The 21696-nt window shown below is 41.8% G+C and overlaps 2 non-coding genes across 2 annotated transcripts; one reads left to right on the top strand and one right to left on the bottom strand.

Annotated features, from left to right (window-relative positions):
* Positions 1-9332: 9332 nt before the first annotated feature.
* Trnas-cga (transfer RNA serine (anticodon CGA)) lies at positions 9333-9406 on the bottom strand. The gene has a single exon. It is a non-coding gene; the product is annotated as a tRNA-Ser (tRNA).
* Positions 9407-9599: 193 nt separating this feature from the next.
* On the top strand, positions 9600-9673 carry Trnas-cga (transfer RNA serine (anticodon CGA)). Its single transcript has one exon. It is a non-coding gene; the product is annotated as a tRNA-Ser (tRNA).
* Positions 9674-21696: the final 12023 nt, after the last annotated feature.

Genomic DNA, 21696 nt, shown 5'->3' with positions numbered 1-21696 from the left:
CTACTCCAAATTTTTCCTTCGTTTCCTCTACTGCTTGCTCAATATACAGATTGAATAACATCATGGATAGGCTACAACCCTGTCTCACTCCCTTCCCAACCACTGCTTCCCTTTCATGTCCCTCGACTCTTATAACAGCCATCTGCCTTCAAGATAAGCTCTTAATGAAAAGTAAAAACACTGGAAGACGAACACCATGCAACCAGCGATAGTGACAACACTGCCAAGTTAACATTCGTGCAATTTTCACAATAGAACAATGATAAGAATGTGATAAACAGTGATAAGTGTGTTACATAAATTTAAAAAAAAACACACACACACAATATTACGACCCAGCATTCGAACCATGTCGGTTCCCAAAGAGAGTGACATCCACAGAAACTTACAATTAAAATCTGGACAACGGCGTCGTTTGCAAAGATAGTTCTTAACTCAAGTTAAAACCACAAACAGACGTCCCAGTTTTCGAACTGGGTTGGTTCAATGGGAGGACTAGATACATACAATTTATAGGTCAACGCTGGATAGTTCGCGAGCAAGTGAAACCTATGTATATCAAATCGGTGAAGTAAAGCAATTACATTTGTAGGGAGGGAGTAGACCTCAAAACAATTGTTTGAGCAAGACCACGTGTCCCTCGAGTCCTTGCTACGTGTCAATACGACGTGGTTCGGATCCGCCAGTTGTTTCCTGATCACTGTAAGCAGAAGCGATGATTTTCAATCAGTACAGTTGGGTGGGGTAGCACCCATGTCTCAGTTCATGCGGATCAGAGAGGTCACATGACTTCTAATAAACTTCACCGAGGTGAACCATGGCCGTGGAGATACGTGTGGTAGAACACGCGCTGCTCGCACTTCCAGTCATGACGAGCAGCTTTCGTGACCATCGAGTTTAAATTCTCATACGGGATTTGAGTTGAACAGAACTGACTTTCCGTAATGCTCCTCTTGGAGAGGCAGTCAACAGTTTCTTGATGGAGAACGCCTTGATGCCCTTTTGTCTAAAGTAACCGGTCGTCAGTGTCCAATGTCTGCACATCCATTATGGCCTCCAAGACATATGTTAGTCTGTTTAACAAACGACAGATGTTCTATTTTCTACAGTCCACCACAGAACTCAACAACAAGGTTAGTGTCCTGGAGAAGCACCTCACTGAAACTAACAAAAAATGCGTACCCTTTGAAAACAGGTGAGTTACAGACCGGCTGAGACTAAAAGTACCGAGAACATAATAATCTCGGTACCGAAAGAACGTGGTGAAAATACAGGTGAAGTATTTTTCAAAATCGCATGTGAAAAGTTAGGCGTAATACGAGTCACAGAATGAGAGGTAGGATGCCAGATTTCAAAGACCATAAGCTAATCATAATAAAATTCATGTGCTATCGGAAACGCTCCTAAGACTTAGCGACGAAGAAGAAATGAGCAAAATCAGGAGTGACAAAATGTGAAGACCTTACATCTGAAACGATGAAAGTATTGAACTTTCCGATTGGATTGCAGAAAGTGAGGACCAGGAATGACAGGGTAACCACAAACGCAATTACAGAAAAGCACTCAGAGAGCAACAACATGTGCATGATCATTTGTAAAGAAACAATTTATTTTCTGGTATTTTCCTAGCAAAAAAGTTTCCCCTTATTATTATTTGTTTTGTCTAAATGTACTTTCAGTGCTAGTTATAACTCTTTTGTTCTGTTTTCACACTCATAAAAAGGCATGTATTTCGCTATTACTTCACTAGTATCTCAGGATTTTGATTCAGAGGAATAATTTTCTGCCAAATTACCATTTTATTCATTACTGCTATAACCTAAGATATACGGTTTCTCTGCAACTGTTACTGTTTCCTTTTACATTATTATTTTATTCCTGTTTCAGTACAATCTGTTGCTATTACTGTTTCCGTTAACATTATTATTTTCGTTATAATTAGCCTTTTCTTACCATTGTTCATACTATCATACACTGTTCATCTCGTCACCGTGTTTTATCGATCTCTGGAAAACTCACGTAACTTCAGCCTTCACACTCTGTGGCAGACAAGTGTAACAGACTTCGATTTTCCCTCTTCCTCTCGCCTCTTTCTCCCATTTCCTGCCTACCTTTTACAGCTCTGGGTGCCTCCCTCCTCTCCTGACCACCGCATTCCGGAAGGCGCTGGGCTGTAACTGACTCTGGCACATCTGTCACGCCTACCTGCCGGCTAATAGCGGAAACGACTCGTGATTACACAAATGTGCAGTTCTTACCAGCCCGCACGACTGAGTTCCACTGCATATTTCAGGACTTATGCTTTCATTTCATACTCCTGTCGATATATGGTTGAAGACGAATATCCTTTTCAGCTCTGTAGGCCTGGACGGCTACATTTTTTTTTTTTTTTTTTTTTTTGAGGCACAACAGGTGTAACAGACGAGTGGTTGGTATGGCAGCTCACGTCTAAAAACGAGGTCAAACGGCCCGAATACATGTTCATTGAGATTGAACTGCCTTACAGAAAGTGTCTCAGCTGTGTAATAGACAATCTACCTATATTTGGACAGCTCTCTAGCTTTGAATCTCCAATATGAAGTCCTGAATATTTGTATGAACACGTAATAGTAACTGGAGATATAAACGTAAATTTTCTAGACAACAGTACTTCGCATCAAAATTCACGTTGATTCCTTCCTGCTCGAACCTTGCACTGATTTCACTTGGGCCTCCTCAAAATATAGCAGACACTCGTAAGTTCATTGATATATTCACAACCAGTTCTGCAAACAGAGAAATTTGCTCCGGTCAGATTTCCGCACCTGGCTTGTCTGCCCATGGTGTAATATTCATGACTTACTCGTTTCTTTGTCCAAAACCCAAGCGCAAGTGGCGATTTTTAGTGATTTTAAGCGCATGAATATGTTGAGCTTACAGATGATACCTTTGATATTTCCTGGGACCCACAGCAGAAAATATGATAATGTGTTATCTTACTTTAGAGACTCAATAATTTATTCGATGAACGGGAAAACCTGCACCATGACTTACAAACCACTTCACGCACCTAATGAGTATCAGACATACAGCACTGAGGACATACAAAAGGCACCTTACCTCTGATAATCATCTCACCTACAAGCAACTTTGCAGCCGAGTTAATCAATCTTTGAGCACCTAAAAGCTCAGGTATGCCAACCTCCCAAGTGATGACTTTCGCAAACCCAGCGACCCGTGGAAAAATCTATGTGGTCTAGGTATAGGCAAACTCAAATGTGCAGGTGATCCTCTAATTGCTATTGAGGATCTAAGCGTGTATTTCAGCTTTACTTGCTCAGTACACAAGGGTGCAAACCACAGAGTCACTTGAAGCATCAATGGTTCGCACAACGAAAGTATTTTCTGCGGCCGGTAACGCCGAACACAGTCAAGAACTCAATTGCGCGATTACGTTCATCAGCTCCAAAGCACTAAAACAGGGCATAACAGTGCAATTGATAGGTTTTCTCTTCGATCCTCTACTGCCCAAAATAACGTAACTGTAACCATTCTCTGACCTCCAGAATCTTCCCAACAGCCGTTAGCAGGGGTTCTTTGAACTGTTACCTATGAAAGAATCTGCCAAACACCCTCTCGCCTACAGGCTCATTTGCATTTAAATACCAGTAAAATTTCTCACAAAATAGCTCTGTTCTAAATAAAGTGACTGACGAACTGAAATAAGCTGTGAAAAAACAACAAACTATTATTATGTGCTTTTTGGATATCAGCAAAGCTTTCGATACTGTCGACTTCGACATTCTACTCGCTAAAATTGCAAGTAAAAATTTTTCTTTAAGTGCTCTGCAGTGGTTCCACTTATATCTTACACCTCGCCAACAGTGTGTAGTGATTCTGAGAAAAAATGGGTACAATGGAGAGATGTAGTATCAGGGGTCCCTCAGGGATCAGTGTTAGACACATTACTCTTCTCATTATGCGTTAATGATGTGTAAACTATTCTCTCGTACTGAAAACATCACCTATACACTGACGACATTCAGTTATATTTAGGTGCAAGTTCAAGATACTTGTGTACAGCCATCCAGCATATAAATGTCGATTATTTACACATTTGGCGTGTAGCGTAGGTTTGAAACTTCTAAACGCAAGCAATCTTAGTCGCTCACAAAAAACTTACCAACCCTCAGTTCTTCCACCATTAATCCTATAAAGCACAGAAATGATCTCTTCTTCTGCAAAGAACTGGGGGATTTTTCTGGACCTTTACCCAGACTGGACTAAACACGCAACTGCAGTCTGTAGGAGTGTGTCACCTCGCTTCTCTGACTACAGAAATATAAAAAAGTGTTTCCTTTCAAGCTTAAAAAGAAGCTAGTTCAGACACTAATGCTCGATACATGACTATGGTGATGCTATTGACCGAGGTCTTTCATGCGAAGGCTCACGCAGGATGAAACTGATGTTGAGTGCTTTTGTACAATACACTTGTGACATACGCTTTTTCGAACATATTACACTCGCCTACGAACAATTATCATGGCTACATGCCAGGAAGCCTAGAGACTATCAAACTCTGTATTTGTCTCCAACTCTACAGTACTGTCTAAACACCATAACAGAAATGCTCGTTCTCGACAAAATCATTTCCTGTTCGAGGAACCCGACTTTGTGACAATCTTCCTCAAAATATCGGAAAAATTAAATACCTTACAAACTCAAAGAGACAGCTAATGGTCACCTTCTATCACAATAGTCATCTCTCCCACATTTTGAGCAGCCCACTCTCTACAGCCTCACACCTCCAGAACTTTTCCCTACCCTTTTTCCCCTTTGTTGGCAGAGTTCTCTATATAAATTCTGTTCTTTCCCAACACTGACCGTCAATGTCATTTCAATTTTCTCGTCTTCCTTGATCCATTCCGCTTCTGATAATACTAATCATGAAATCAAATCTAATAAGCTAATTATTATTATAAATGCCATTTACTGTTATTCTTTCTGTCGTTAGTGTTATTATCATTATTGTTGGGAATGTTTTGTAATATCTTTGGTATATGTGGTTTGTCTTACGAGTGGTCCAGCTAAATAAGGAATAAACAAATAATTATAAATGATCTTGCTCCATCTTGGATGACTGATGTATGCGTACAATCCACAAGTGACCTGTATCACAGATCGAATATGTAACTTTCCTTCATCAACACGTTTAATTGCTGCACAGAGTCATTGCATCTGTCTAAATAAAACGTGTTGCAAAAAGAGGAAGTTTGCGGTATATGGAAACAAGAGGATGGTTGTGCTTGTGCATCTCATCAGAACAACTAACCTGCTTTCTCGCCACCAACCAAAACCGTCATACAAAGATACGACAGCGTGTGATCCAACTATGTGAGTAGTAAATGTACGTATGGTCATCAAAATTTCATTGCAAGAATCCTAAGGCAATGCAGTCCGAAAACAAAGGAAGTAGGTTACAGTATAATTGTTCGCCCACTGCTTGAATACTACTCACCAGTGTGGGATCTGTACCAGATAGGGTTGATAGAAGAGATAGAGATGATACAACGGAGAGCAGCGCGCTTCGTTACAGGGTCATTTAGTAATCGCGAAAGCGTTACGGATATGATAGATAAACTCCAGTGGAAGACTGCAAGAGAGACGCTGAGTAGCTCGGTACGGGCTTTTGTTGAAGTTTCGAGAACATATCTTCACCGACGAATCAAGCAGTATATTGCTCCCTCCTACTTTTATCTTGCGAAGAGACCATGAGGATAAAATCAGAGAGGCACAGAAGCACAGAGGCATACCGACAATCTTTCTTTCCACGAACAATACGAGACTGGAATAGAAGGGAGAACCAAGGAGGTACTCAAAGTACTCTCCGCCACACAGCTTCAGGTGGCTTGCGGAGTATGGATGTAGATGTAGATATAGAAAATGTTCAGTACCACATATCATTGCAATGTGACTGTAATGTGATTTCAATAGAAAATTAAGGTCTCACATGTGACACATCTCACCTTATAGCCAATACCAATGGAAGAAAACGTGTGCCTGTGCGTGTGCAGAATAGATGAACATGTACTGATAAAACATGTACATAGACATAACTATACGAACTATATCCATATCCTGTACAACACATATACAGCCCCCTGTCTGTCCAAATGTTATTGGTGTAACTGTTTCAAATCTTGACAGGGGCATAGCCAATATAAATCCTCCAGATTCTGGATAAGTTAGCTGTCACAATTAAGGATGTAATTAATTAGCAACATTTGTTTGTATTTTGTGTCTTAAATTTATATTTCTCGTCTTCTTCGAGATCACTAGTCGCTTGATACAGACCAGTCTGTGAGAGGCATGTCATTGGGTTTTATGTGGGTAAACATCAAGCTTACATTCATAGAAAATTCCAGGGCATTCTCCAAACACTGACATAGGCTTTTAGTAACTGCTCTAAATCAGACTTGTGTGGCATGGAGACAATCGGATTCTTCAACTTTTTGACGAATGTTATGTGGAGAACCTGCAAACACATTGATATCATACTGCAGGTGAGGACCTGTGAGCTTAATGATATCTCACCTTCACTAGACAATACTTACCATGCTGCAATGACCAAATCCAAGGTGACGTCTTGACAACCTACTTCTGCATTCAGTTTTCCAGCAAAGAGGTCGATTATTTCATCCCTTCTCTTATAAAATCAGTACCTACAATGCATTCAGTCTTCACCCATCAAGCATGAAAAACGAGTATGGGCACTTCATTTCCCCTAACCTGACCTGCAATAAGGCCTGGTGTTTCATGCTTTCGATTTTTGGCTCACAGTTCCACAATCTTGCATCTATTCACGTGAAGTGTTGGAAGTTTGCTTAGCTCACTAATTCGTCTGAACAGAATGGCAGACGAACTCTACGAGCAGAGAACATGCTTGAATTGAAACCTGCTCACCGAATGCCAAGCTGCCTCTGGGGGGATGCTGGCAAAACCATCACTATGATAACCACCACTACTATGATACAAAATAGAGGGAAATTTAATGAGTGTTATGTATCGATATAGGCACACCATATGGTTCAGTTCTCACCCCCCCCCCCCCTCCTTCTTAAAAGTAGATGGGGGGAGGGGGGGTTGTGAACAAAGTTCACTAAGGGACAGTACATAGTTCAGCATATGGTTATCTGGTCCAAACTTAAGCTGGCTTATGCGTGTTCTAACATTTTTTTTAGAAGGAAGCTGATGATACAATCTTGATGACATCATATGGTTCAACAATGCGGGGTAGCATCTTGGTTGAAATCTTCTGACTACCCTTACTACGTGCCCAAAGGTTTTTTACAAACGGGGTAGGTTGCGTCCCCATGTTATACCTTGCAACCTCCCTCTGGTGAGCGAGGCGAATATCGTTCTTTCCAGTTTGCCAGTTTTCTTTAATGATATTAGGTTGAATAATTTCAGGAATAATGCCATTTGTCGACTATAGACTAGATATAGTTGAGTTAATACGATACGGAAAAATCGACCTGCATTATTAAAGGAAAACTTAAGCTAGTTCATAGAATCGTCGCACTTTACCTGGGCTTGAACATGGAATGTAGTAAGGGCTAATTAAAAATAACAGTTGAATCGTTCGGCAAAATATGGCTGCAGGAAATAAAGTGTGGTCACAATATGGGAAAATGCAGTATCATAACAATTTTTTTTTAATTCCCTTGAAAAATAAGATGCTAGCGTTGTCGCTTACCAGAACCCTGAGTGGCCTAAAAACAGAAAATACTAGGGTTGTCCAGAAATTAAGCTCCTATCGGTCGCGAAATGGAAACCTCTGGGAAAATCCAGTATTGCACAGATGTGTTGGGCAATGTCCCGTCGATCGTGTCGCGTCGCTCTTTTCAGTTTCGAGTGAGCAGTGAGCACGTAAAGATGCGTAGGGCATAGCGTCTCCCGCCAAGTATGAGGGCCTGGTTAGAGATTTCGCCTGTGTCATGCAGCCCACATAACAGAATTGTCGAGCAGTTCCTTCTTCATGCCAATTCTCGGCCGCACGCTGCAGGGGCAATGAAGTCGCTCCTGCAGCGTTTCCGATGAGAAGTGTTTGATCACCCACAATACAGTCCCTAATTGCCTCCCCGTCAGTCTCATCTCTGCTCACAATAACCGCTGGCTATGAAGACAAAATTTTTCCACAGAGAACGAGCTGCAGACCAATGTAGATAACTGGCCGAAAGCACAGGCTGCTGCATTTTATGACGAGGATGTTGGTAAGCTGATACAACACTACGACAACACTCGAAGTTAGAGCAGCGACTATGTAGAGAAGTTGTTGGAAGGTGTACCTAACTGTTGCAAATAAAACTTTTATGGTTATAACTGTGGTTTCCATTTCGCGACCGATAGGAACTTACTTTCTGGACAACCCTCGTATTTCTGCCATATGCTGGACAATAACTCTTGAACCCATTTCCATACTCGGAACAAACCAAACAAAACCGGGTAATGCATCAATCAAAGCGAATAGTACCTATAACGGTTTTTTGTGTGGCTAAGAAGTCCCACATAATCTAAAAATGGCTCATCATGGGTCTGTCTTCATGGCTAGAATGTAGAAAACCTCGACCGGTATTCAGTTAGGCTTGGCCATCGCACAGTCCTGACACTGACTGGCAAATTTCCTTATGTTCAAATTCTCCCAGGTTTGATGCCCCTTAATTCTCATGATTGCTGTGTATATATCAATCTGGCCCCATGTAAAGTCTTGTGAAAATTAGTACAGACAGCTGGAATCAGTTCCTTAATTTACTATCATAGTGGGTGTGGTAATGGTGGGGTGCTTGATGAACTTGAATTTGATCCATAAGCTAAATCTGGTACTTCATGATCCGTTATTCGTTGGTAGCGACATCAAGAAACTAATAAAGTAATTTAACCAACTGCTTGGTTTGTAATTCGTTCAGATGATCCACGTCAAAAGAAACAATTTTATCTTGAACGTTACAGACACCTTGTATGTAATGACGACTTTACAACGAATATATTTCATTGGGCTGGAACTTGAAAATAACTGTCTGTCAGTGTAACGGACTCTGCTATGAAGGTATAGGCCATGGCAATGGATAATGTCTTCACAACGGCTACCCATGAGACGGACTTCCCATGACATAGGCAGAAATTGACTATTGACAGAAGGGCATTTACAAATGCGACCATACTTAAAATAGGCCCACTCGGCTAGCCGCGCTGTCTAACGCGCTGTTTCCCGGCGGATTAATGTCGAGGTCCGGTGTGCCAGCCAGTCTGTGAATGGTTTTTAAGGCGAAACTTCCTGGCAGATTAAAACTGTGTGCGCCGACCGAGACTCGAACTCGGGACCTTTGCCTTTCGCGGGCAAGTGCTCTACCAACTGAGCTACCGAAGCACGACTCACGCCCGGCCCTCACAGCTTTACTTCTGCCAGTATCTCGTCTCCTACCTTCCAAACTTTACAGAAGCTCTCCTGCGAACCAGGAGTGCTAGTTCTGCATGGTTCGCAGGAGAGCTTCTGTAAAGTTTGGAAGGTAGGAGACGAGATACTGGCAGAAGTAAAGCTGTGAGGGCCGGGCGTGAGTCGTGCTTCGGTAGCTCAGTTGGTAGAGCACTTGCCCGCGAAAGGCAAAGGTCCCGAGTTCGAGTCTCGGTCGGCGCACACAGTTTTAATCTGCCAGGAAGTTTCATATCAGCGCACACTCCGCTGCAGAGTGAAAAACTCATTCTGGGTTTTTAAGGCGGTTTACCATCCGCCTCGGCAAATGCGGGCTCGTTCCCCTTATTCCGCCTCAGTTATACTGTGTCGGCGATTGCTGAGCAAACACTGTCTCCACGCCCGCGTACACCATAATTACTCTACCACGCAAAAAATTTGGGGTTACACTCGTCTGGTATGGAGGACGAACCGAACAGTAACCCTGGGTTTGGTGTGGGGTGGCAGCTGGGAGGGTGGACGGCTGTGGCCTGTAGTGACGTTGTGAACAAGAGAGCCACGGCGGGATGAAGCCTCGTTTCTAGGTCCCCGGTTCAACACATACAGTAAACACAATACTTAAAATACCATTGATAATCAAGCAAAGAAGTATAGCTGTGTGAATCAAACAAAGCACATGTCAGTTCATTGTTTAAGGTGACACGAACAAAGGGTAAATCCAACCCCAAAACAGCCTATATCTTGCAACAGTTTTTGGTGATCCACCGTGATTCCTACCACGAACTTCCAACCGATGCCATCAGTTTTGTTCAACCTTGTTCTGTGGTACCAGACAGTCGCACGTTAGAAGGCCTAAATGACTGTAGTGGAAACAAGTTGTTCTATCAGATGCACACTGTTTCCCTCGCTTTTAGATTTTTAGCAGAAAAGGGATCAAACGTGTATTCATGAGTGACGCACCCTTACTCAATAAACTGGATGTTCTCTGTACCCGCCGCTACCTTAACTATCTCGGCAAAAGTGTCCGGTTTGATAGTGAATTGTATACCGTCAAATGGGGTGAGAATCTGCTATATTTTACGGTTCTTCTTACACGGATTCCGTGTAAACAATTGTATGAATTTCACATTTTCTTACAACATTGCTACACAAATCCTCTTGCAGGACCTGGGTCAATGAAAATTTTATATGGCGTGGGGAGAGGGGGGGGGGGGGGGAGAATACAGCTTTTTTGGTGGAACATTTTCATCCAGCACGTATGTCGAGACTGGGCCAATACTCATTTGAGCCTACTGCCAGGAACGGGACAAAATTGTTTTTCAACTTAATTTCAGGAGCAAAAATGACATTTATTTCAGGATAACATTGGACCATTAAATAAACACCACTGAATCAGTACATTGTATCAGAATACACAAAATTGCAATAGTTGTCGATTTTCAGATTTTTAAATCATGTGAGTAAGAAGGTTTTCCTATTTTAATCACAAGTAACACCCTCTCATGTGGCGTGAGACTGTGCCATTACTCATTTGAGCCTGAAAGGAACGGAAAAAGATCTGTGGCATATTAGCACCTCTCACTGACTGACCAGAAAATCCTTTCCACTTTAACATTTGCTAGTAATTCACTGTTCTAGGAAAAGAAAATACTTTTTCAACTTAGTTTCAGGGAAAAAACACATTTATTTCATAACAACATTGCACCATTAAATAAACAGCACTGAACGATTACTTCGCATCAGCTGGAATACTCAAAACTCCAGTATCGGTCAATTTTCAGATTTTTAAAAAATCCTACAGGTAACAAAATTTTCCGGTGGTTAATCTTATGCAGCGTAAAAAATTCTTTACGAAGCGTGGAAGATAACAAATTGATCTTTATTTCAAAAATCACACAAAGGCGTCTGTTTTAAAAAGTAAGTAGGTAACAAATTTTTCAACTTAGGTTCGTAGTGATTTTCAAAATATGACAAATAGTCTTATAGGTACCTATAACAAATAAAAGCAACAATTTCGTGTTAGGCAATCGTTTCAGACCCACCGTAAAGCAGCCTGGGTCATATTCTATGGGTAGCTTTATGATCTTATTAATATTTCCTGTTTTGTACCATTGTACATCATGTGGATCATGCCACACCAAATTTCACCCCCCACCCTCTTGTGGACATGCTTCATCAGTTTTGTGAAAGGACATGAGCATTTGCCCAGGGGATAATTTCCCTTTGTACAGTAAAATGGGAAATTGTGGCCTCTTAAGTGGCCACAAGACTTTACGGGAAGAACTAGGCCTTAGGGATTTCAAATGCTTCATTCAGCGGTTTAATACACATAATTTATGAATCACTCTTGGTTACAAATTACATAAACTTTTCATAACATTTAATATAAGGTAAGAAATACACTGTGCCACACAGAGCAATTACCAAAAGTAACAAATTACTTCTAAAAAAATTATAAGCATTTATAGTACCAATGATTAAGAATTTTAACACGAGCAGTATCTTAGATCTGATGGATTACCAAGATGCAAATGGTCCTGGATAACATGAACACACAGCACCCAATAATGCTCTGCACAGATTTCAAAACCTGAGGAGTACCTAGAAAACCGATATGTCCTAAACACGGTAACTCGTCGGCAATGTAGGTGAGCGGGACTATAGCTGGTTACACGCCACGGCGTTACTGCAGTGGAGAACAGTTACCCTAATATACACGAGACTCGTCCGACTAGGCAACATGTTCCAGTCATCAGCAGTCCAGTTTCGATGTCGACGGGCTTAGGCGAGGATAAAGCTTTGTGTCGAGCAGTCATCACGAGTAGGCCTTTGGCCCCGAAATCCCATATCAATGATGTTTCGTTGAATGGTTCGCATACTGACACATGTTGATGGCTCAGCATTGAAATTTGCTGCAATTTGCGGAAGGGTTGTCCTTCTGTCACGCTGAACGATTCTCTTCAGTCGTCGTTGGTCACGTTCTTGCAGGCGGAGATTTGATGTTTCACCGGATTCCTGATATTCACGATATACTCGTGAAATGGCCCGAAAGAACAGATACCATCGATGACCATGCAGCTCGTTAGAATGATATTACAATGGTCACGTTCATGCAGGCGGATATTTGATGTTTCACCCGATTCCTGATAGTCACAATACACTCGTTAAATATATATATTAAGATGGTATCTGTTCTTTCGGACATGTCCGAAAGAACAGATACCATCATAGTATTTATACAGTTCAGCCTCACCGGCCACTTGACCATCTTCTTCTTCTGTGCGAATGCACAAACAGTGCCCGAACTCTTACGGGAATCGGCAACGCGCCGCGAGTAATGAGTATAATGGGCGGGAGCACTACGAATGTAGTGCGGGACAATACGTTGAAAATGCGGGTTTTGCGGGAGCATCTGAGATATAAATCCCTGCAGTCGCGCTATCTTCTGTGTTCTCGGTGGCTCAGATGGATAGAGCGTCTGCCGTGTAAGCAGATCCCGCGTTCGAGTCCCGGTCGGGGCATACATTTTCATCTGTCCCCGTTGACGTATGTCAACGCCTGTAAGCAGGTAAGGGTTTTCATTTCATTGTAATATCACTTGTCTTTTATAGGCGTTGCCGACCGCAGCGCCGTATTCTGTCTATCTACATATCTCCGTAATTGAGTACGCATGCCTATATCAGTTTCCTTGGCTCTTCAGTGTATAGTCTGAATCCAGGCACTCCAAGAGATCGTGAATTATCTCCTTTGGAAGGAAAATAACGATCTAATAGCCTCAGCAGAGCCCGCAAACACCAAGGAATCCTTTAAATTTTTTATACTTTAAGCTTTAAAACGAAATTACAACTAAAATAATGAATTTTTATCTCACATTGTATGTGGTGGAGGATTAGAAACACTTCTGCAATCGGCTCAGCACCTCATAATAAAGTCAACTCTGCGAAGACAGTTTGAGGCAGTGGTACACAGTGTATGCTGAAACGGACTGGTTCCTACGTGAGCAATTGCATTGTAATAAGCACATATCATTCAGCCACTACGGCAAGACATAACCTAGAACAATTTTAATTCAAGGCTGAAATTTTCTTAAGGGAAATATGATTAATCAACCATTAAATATACATTAATGAATAAGGCCACATTAGACATGTTACATAATTTAGTGGCGACATAGCAAACCAAAGCCAATCCAAATATGGCATTTCATCCCACTAAAATAACTGTGCACAGGATAGAATTTACGACATTAATTCGTGGCTCATGCTTCAGACGTGCTCGGAAATTACAATTTAAAGTTCCTTTAAACATCAGTCTGAGTTACAGTGGCCCCCTCCTTTCAAGAAGACTTGATAAGAATTACAGGTCAGTAAAATATTCCAATAAGTAAAACTCATACACACGGAATATCAGAGCAAATGTTCCAGTAAACAACTTCGAGTGTCGTAGAAACAAAATGTAACAAACGTAACGTAAAAACGCACTCTGTACGACAGGAAAGCCACTGTAATCTTCCACCATGGAGACGAGACTAGCCACGAAACGAACACAGCCAAAAAACACACATCCTTCAGGGTGATCACGCCTATGACATCTCGGTACCCCCCTCGTAACCAGCTCTACGCTCCTCGAAGTTGCCAAACAATAAATACAACGTTCCTTCAAAATGCGTAAAACTGGTTTGCTCGTATGGACTGTTGTTTAGAAGAGCATCTTTTTCAGCAGCAACCGTTATATACTGTCGCACACCTCTACAATATTATCTGCTTATGAGCTCATAGTCCAGTAGATCCTTGGAGGTGAGGTTTAAAAAGTTGGTAACCTACTCCCAATTTAAATCTAACAATGAGAGGGCGTGGGGCTGGCTTAACTGATTTGACAAAAAGCAGGTAGATGCCCAAAACAGTCCCTAAATATTTATAAGCAGGTAGATGCCCAAAACAGTCCCTAAATATTTATAAGTACACTATAAGGAACTTTTGAGCAAATCTTTACACAACGGTGGCGTGTCGCAGTTTCTTTTTTTAAACAGGAAACAAACCGAGGCTTTCCGTCACCACGGGCGCCGCATGAAAGCCTCGATGAGCAGTGTTTGTTTGGGCTGACTGCAGCTACGCACTCCAAAAACTGAAGTGTAAATATCTGCTGAAACACGAGAAAAAATGCGTCTTGGGAGAGACACCTATACAGGGTGTACCATTTATCTTGACCACCCTAAATAACTGTTTGTCCAGATGCAAATTACAAAATTTATCAAGCAAATGTTCTTTAGCCGTCATGGGGATATCAATCAGCATGATTGACTCCGTTGTAACTTTGTTTTTTACAAAGATGTGAACAGTGGTTTGACTTTTTTAAATGGCATCCTGTATTTTTTATTCGGTAACTTATTTCCTCTCCTAAGGACCTACTCAAAAGTGTGTCACATTGTACCATTCACTGAAACACACAGTTATTAATTACATGACACAACACTGACGTTGACACTCCCAGCGCTTAGTGCAGTTACTCGGGGTAATGGAACACATCCACGTGCTGACGTTGACAGAGGACAAATGTAAACATAAGCAGAATGCACACCCGTCATTTCGTCAAGCATTGTCAGTAGAATGTACACCAACGAGGACAAGGTAGAAATGCTACTCATCTATGGAGAATGTAAGTTAGCAGAACATTAATTGCAATACTGTTTTCTTATGTATGGGTACATTTAGTACAGTGGTTTAGTCCTTTTAAATACTGTTGTATAGAGTAGGCATACAGTAAAGGCTGTCCTTCCTACAAACTGCATCGACATAACGTTTCTTTTATTGTTGTTGTTGTTGTTGAGGGCAGTCAAAATGCTGCGCAGGGAGAGGAACTGAACAGAGAGCGGTATCCTGACAAGAACCCACCTTCCCGACAGATGTTTTCTCGTCTTGTTGCGACACTTCAGGAAACGAGAAGTTTCAACCAACGAAAACGCAATCGTCGTAGCACTCGCACAGACAAAGCTGTCGAAGTTAACTGTTCTCGCTTCCGTTGCTGTGAATCCACATGTGAGCACACGACAGATTGAACACGAGATTTGCATTCCTAAAACCAGTGTACAACGTATTCTTACACGTCACCAGTTCCATCCTTACTATGTACACCTACATCAAGAATTGCATCGGAATGATTTTCAGAATCGTGTACAGTTCTGTCAGTGGGCACAGCAGCAAATCCTCGCCAACCCGAACTTGTTCTCCTATGTTCTATTTACCGATGAATGATCTTTCTCAAACAAAGGACAAGTAAATACAATGAACATGCGTTATTGGCCCAGCGACAACCCACGATGGCTTAGACAGGTGGAACATCAGCGTCAATTGAGAGATAATGTCTGGTGTGGGATGCTTGGTACTACAATTATTGGCTGCTATTTCATCAATGGTAGTCTAAACGGCACAGCGTATGCCAACTTCCTCAGACGAATCCTTCCTCCTCTTCTGGATGAAGTGCCGCTAACAACCAGAAAGCTTATGCTGTATCAACACGATGGATGTCCAGGACATAACGCCTTGCGTGCGCGTCATGTTCTGAAACGGAGGTATCCTGCCAGATGAATTGATCGAGGAGGAACAGTTACTTGACCTGCAAGGTCTCCTGACTTAAATCCTCTGGACTTTTTTCTTCGGGGATGCGTTAAAAACGTTGTCTATCGCGATATTCCAACAACTCCAGAGGACATGCAGGAACGTATCATGCTTACTTGTAATTCTCTACAGCACGGAATACTGGAAGCAGTAAATAATTCTTACATTCAACGAGTGCACCAGTGTATCGGTGTCCAGGGTCACCACTTTGACCACCTTTGAATGTTCTACTCCTGGGAAATGGGACAGGAGACTCAAAGTCAATTTTGTGTTATGTTTTTACTTGGTTTTCCTTTGTTTTCTGACAACTCCAGCAAGTTTACCTATATCTCTAACGTCGATCAGTTGTAGAATTTTGGACCACGTATTATGTTCGAGTATAATGACTTTTCTGGAGACTAGAAATCTACTCTGTAGGAATCAGCATGGGTTTCGAAAAAGACGGTCGTGAGAAACCCAGCTCGCGCTATTCGTCCACGAGACTCAGAGGGCCATAGACACGGGTTCACAGGTAGATGCCGTGTTTCTTGACTTCCGCAAGGCGTTCGATACAGTTCCCCACAGTCGTTTACTGAACAAAGTAAGAGCATATGGACTATCAGACCAATTGTGTGATTGGATTGAAGAGTTCCTAGATAACAGAACGCAGCATGTCATTCTCAATGGAGAGAAGTCTTCTGAAGTAAGAGGGATTTCAGGTGTGCCGCAGGGGAGTGTCATAGGACCGTTGCTATTCACAATATACATAAATGACATCGGAAGTTCACTGAGGCTTTTTGCAGATGATGCTGTGGTGTATCGAGAGGTTGTAACAATGGAAAATTGTACTGAAATGCAGGAGGATCTGCAGCGAATTGACGCATGGTGCAGGGAATGGCAATTCAATCTCAATGTAGACAAGCGTAATGTGCTGCGAATACATAGAAAGATAGATCCCTTATCATTTAGCTACAAAATAGCAGGTCAGCAACTGGAAGCAGTTAATTCCATAAATTATCTGGGAGTACGCATTAGGAGTGGTTTAAAATGGAATGATCATATAAAGTTGATCGTCTTTAAAGCAGATGCTAGACTGAGATTCATTGGAAGAATCCTAAGGAAATGCAATCCGAAAACAAAGGAAGTAGGTTACAGTACGCTTGTTCGCCCACTGCTTGAATACTGCTCAGCAGTGTGGGATCCGTACCACATAAGGTTGATAGAAGAGGTAGATAAGATCAAACGTAGAGCAGCGCGCTTCGTTACAGGATCATTTAGTAATCGCGAAAGCGTTACGGAGATGATAGATAAACTCCAGTGGAAGACTCTGCAGGAGAGATGCTCAGTAGCTCAGTGCGGGTTTTTGTTGAAGTTTCGTGAACATACCTTCACCGAAGAGTCAAGCAGTATATTGCTCCCTCCTACGTATATTTCGCGAAGAGACCATGAGGATAAAATCAGAGAGATTAGAGCCCACACAGAAGCATATCGACAACCCTTCTTTCCACGAAAAATACGAGACTGGAATAGAAGGCAGAACCGGTAGAGGTACTCAGGGTACCCTCCGCCACACACCGTCAGGTGGCTTGCGGAGTATGGATGTAGATGTAGATGTAGATGTGGACGAGTTTGTGATCCCGGCCTCAAAGTCAGTGTTGTGTTATTTAATTAATAAATTTGTGTTTCACTGTATTGTACACTGTGATACATTTTTGAATAGGTCTTTAGAGAGGAAATGAATTACCGAATAAAAAATACAGGGTGCCATTTAAAAAAGTCTTACCACTGTTCATCTTTGTAAAAAGCAAAGCTACAACGAAGGCAATCATGCTGATGATGTCTTCCTGGCGGCTAAAGAACATTTGCTTGAAACATTTTGTAATTTTCATCTGGACAAACAGTTATTTTTGGTGGTCAAGATAAATGGGACACCCTGTATATACACATGTATATTCAGCTTTATCACTAAACAATCCCATTCATTAAGCACCTTATGAAGACAGTGCATCATTCCACAACGAGAAGACAAGCATAGTAGAACAGTTTGAAATGTAACAACGAAATGAAAAAGTATAAGGTGGGACAAATAAAAGCGGCTCGGACGTGAGTGTATGCATACTCCAGGGGCTTTCTCTTCAACAACATTCATCGTTTGATAAAAATACAAATAGGTCCTTATTACATAAATAACAAATACCAGCAATTAATAAGAGCAACAGATTAATAAGAAAACTGAAAGAACTCACTAAAAGTTTTAAATTACCCATATCTGAAAATAAGAAAAAAATTTAAAGCCATCCAACATTGTTCCATAAAACTAACAGGAAAGAAGGTAAATAACCTTCTAAGGTCAAATTCAGTCACTTTAGTATCTATTGACCTGCATTCAGCAAAATTTAGAAATTGGGAGAAGTGAGAAACTCTACTAGCTTAAAGTTTGCGTCTCTCTTTCCAGCAAGCAGACAGGTAAATAATACGCACTGGACATCTACCTGCACAACCGCATGGTGACGTGGGACACGGCGGAGACTTAGCGGGCTCAGTGGACAAATAGATATAAATTCCTCATGCAAACGAGCGCTCTAAGGCTTAAATTAAAACCACTCACATGCGATCTTGAGAACAATAGCTTATCATGCTTAAAAATATTACATTTTTGGCGAGGCAGCAAAGCTCCAATCGTAATTGAGAGGCTATCTCGCTCTCGCACCAACAAGAGGTGAAAGATCAGGACAAGGTGGTCACATGGAATAGATTAAAGAGGGCAGGGATATGTAATACCTTGGTTTCCGAAATAATAATCTTCATTTCTTTAAAGTCGGCCGGAGGAAAGGCCGAAATAAATAGAATCTTGCATGTAAGGCAGCATGTGACAAATCCACGGTTCAAGTTTAAGAATGATGATGGCAGCAATGTACTGCCAGACCCAGAACAACACAGACCTTCACAAAATCTCTCGTCAGATTATGGCTCCACTCCACCGGCCTCCGCCAAATTTCGTTCTTGCGAGCTACCCGACCTCGCTGCCTGCGCATCAGCAGCCGACCAAAGAGTCTGCTGTCGGTGGGAGATCGTCTCTGAGCGAGCCGCCACGACTCAGGTACCTGTCTGAAGTATTTTCACAGTACATCAGAGAGATGTTCCATCATTCTTGTCTTTCCTCATAGAAATTGCTATTCTGTAACTCCCTAGCGTTTTCAACACTACATCATTCTACATCACACATCGTTGCTGAAATCTCCCAAAATGTCACGGATACTCTCATGTAATAAAAACGAGCTCCTCGTCGAGGCCTTGAAGGCTAAAGGAATGTTGACCGGCCGCCGTGCCCTGCCTGCTCCTGCCTTCGGCGTTATGTGGATGTGGTGTCGAGGGGTATGGGGTCAGCACACCGCTCTCCCGGTCGTTTTGCCGACTTTCCAGACCGCGGAGACGCTACTTCCCAACCAAGTAACTCCTCAGCTGCCATCAAGGGACTAACTGCACCACTTCCCAGTCCTCCCACCAAGGAAAAGTCTTGGCAATACTGGGAATCAAAACCGGTTCCTCCGCATAGCAAACACTTACGCCGACATTATGATACAATAGGTGCCTAGTAAATGTTGCTGCCAATCACATATATATATATATATATATATATATATATATATATATATATATATATATATATATATTTTTTTTTTTTTTTTTTTTTGTCATCAGTCTACTGACTGGTTTGATGCGGCCCGCCACGAATTCCTTTCCTGTGCTAACCTCTTCATCTCAGAGTAGCACTTGCAACCTACGTCCTCAATTATTTGCTTGACGTATTCCAACCTCTGTCTTCCTCTACAGTTTTTGCCCTCTACAGCTCCCTCTAGTACCATGGAAGTCATTCCCTCATGTCTTAGCAGATGTCCTATCATCCTGTCCCTTCTCCTTATCAGTGTTTTCCACATATTCCTTTCCTCTCCGATTCTGCGTAGAACCCCCTCATTCCTTACCTTATCAGTCCACCTAATTTTCAACATTCGTCTATAGCACCACATCTCAAATGCTTCGATTCTCTTCTGTTCCGGTTTTCCCACAGTCCATGTTTCACTACCATACAATGCTGTACTCCAGACGTACATCCTCAGAAATTTCTTCCTCAAATTAAGGCCGGTATTTGATATTAGTAGACTTTTATTGGCCAGAAATGCCTTTTTTGCCTTAGCGAGTCTGCTTTTGATGTCCTCCTTGCTCCGTCCGTCATTGGTTATTTTACTGCCTAGGTAGCAGAATTCTTTAACTTCATTGACTTCGTGACCATCAATCCTGATATTAAGTTTCTCGCTGTTCTCATTTCTACTACTTCTCATTACCTTCGTCTTTCTCCGATTTACTCTCAAACCGTACTGTGTACTCATTAGACTGTTCATTCCGTTCAACAGATCATTTAATTCTTCTTCACTTTCACTCAGGATAGCAATGTCATCAGCGAATCGTATAATTATTATCCTTTCACCTTGTATTTTAATTCCACTCCTGAACCTTTCTCTTATTTCCATCATTGCTTCCTCGATGTACAGATTGAAGAGTAGGGGCGAAAGGCTACAGCCTTTTCTTACACCCTTCTTAATACGAGCACTTCGTTCTTGATCGTCCACTCTTATTATTCCCTCTTGGTTGTTGTACATGTTGTATATGACCCGTCTCTCCCTATAGCTTACCCCTACTTTTTTCAGAATCTCGAACAGCTTGCACCATTTTATATTGTCGAACGCTTTTTCCAGGTCGACAAATCCTATGAAAGTGTCTTGATTTTTCTTTAGCCTTGCTTCCAGTATTAGCCGTAACGTCAGAATTGCCTCTCTCGTCCCTTTACTTTTCCTAAAGCCAAACTGATCGTCACCTAGTGCTTTCTCAATTTTCTTTTCCATTCTTCTGTATATTATTCTTGTAAGCAGCTTCGATGCATGAGCTGTTAAGCTGATTGTGCGATAATTCTCGCACTTGTCAGCTCTTGCCGTCTTTGGAATTGTGTGGATGATGCTTTTCCGAAAGTCAGATGGTATGTCGCCAGACTCATATATTCTACACACCAACGTGAATAGTCGTTTTGTTGCCACTTCCCCCAATGATTTTAGAAATTCTGATGGAATTTTATCTATCCCTTCTGCCTTATTTGACCGTAAGTCCTCCAAAGCTCTTTAAATTGCGATTCTAATACTGGATCCCCTATCTCTTCTAAATCGACTCGTGTTTCTTCTTCTGTCACATCAGACAAATCTTCACCCTCATAGAGGCTTTCAATGTATTCTTTCCACCTATCTGCTCTCTCCTCTGCATATAACAGTGGAATTCCCGTTGCACTCTTAATGTTACCACCGTTGCTTTTAATGTCACCACCAAAGGTTGTTTTGACTTTCCTGTATGCTGAGTCTGTCCTTCCAACAATCATATCTTTTTCGATGTCTTCACATTTTTCCTGCAGCCATTTCGTCTTATCTTCCCTGCACTTCCTATTTATTTCATTCCTCAGCGACTTGTATTTCTGTATTCCTGATTTTCCCGGAACATGTTTGTACTTCCTCCTTTCATCAATCAACTGAAGTATTTATTCTGTTACCCATGGTTTCTTCGCAGCTGCCTTGTTTGTACCTATGTTTTCCTTCCCAACTTCTGCGATGGCCC

This window comes from Schistocerca nitens, chromosome 9 (assembly GCF_023898315.1).
Source record: "Schistocerca nitens isolate TAMUIC-IGC-003100 chromosome 9, iqSchNite1.1, whole genome shotgun sequence".
Classification (NCBI taxonomy): domain Eukaryota; kingdom Metazoa; phylum Arthropoda; class Insecta; order Orthoptera; family Acrididae; genus Schistocerca; species Schistocerca nitens.
This window is presented reverse-complemented; position numbering and strand designations above follow the sequence as displayed.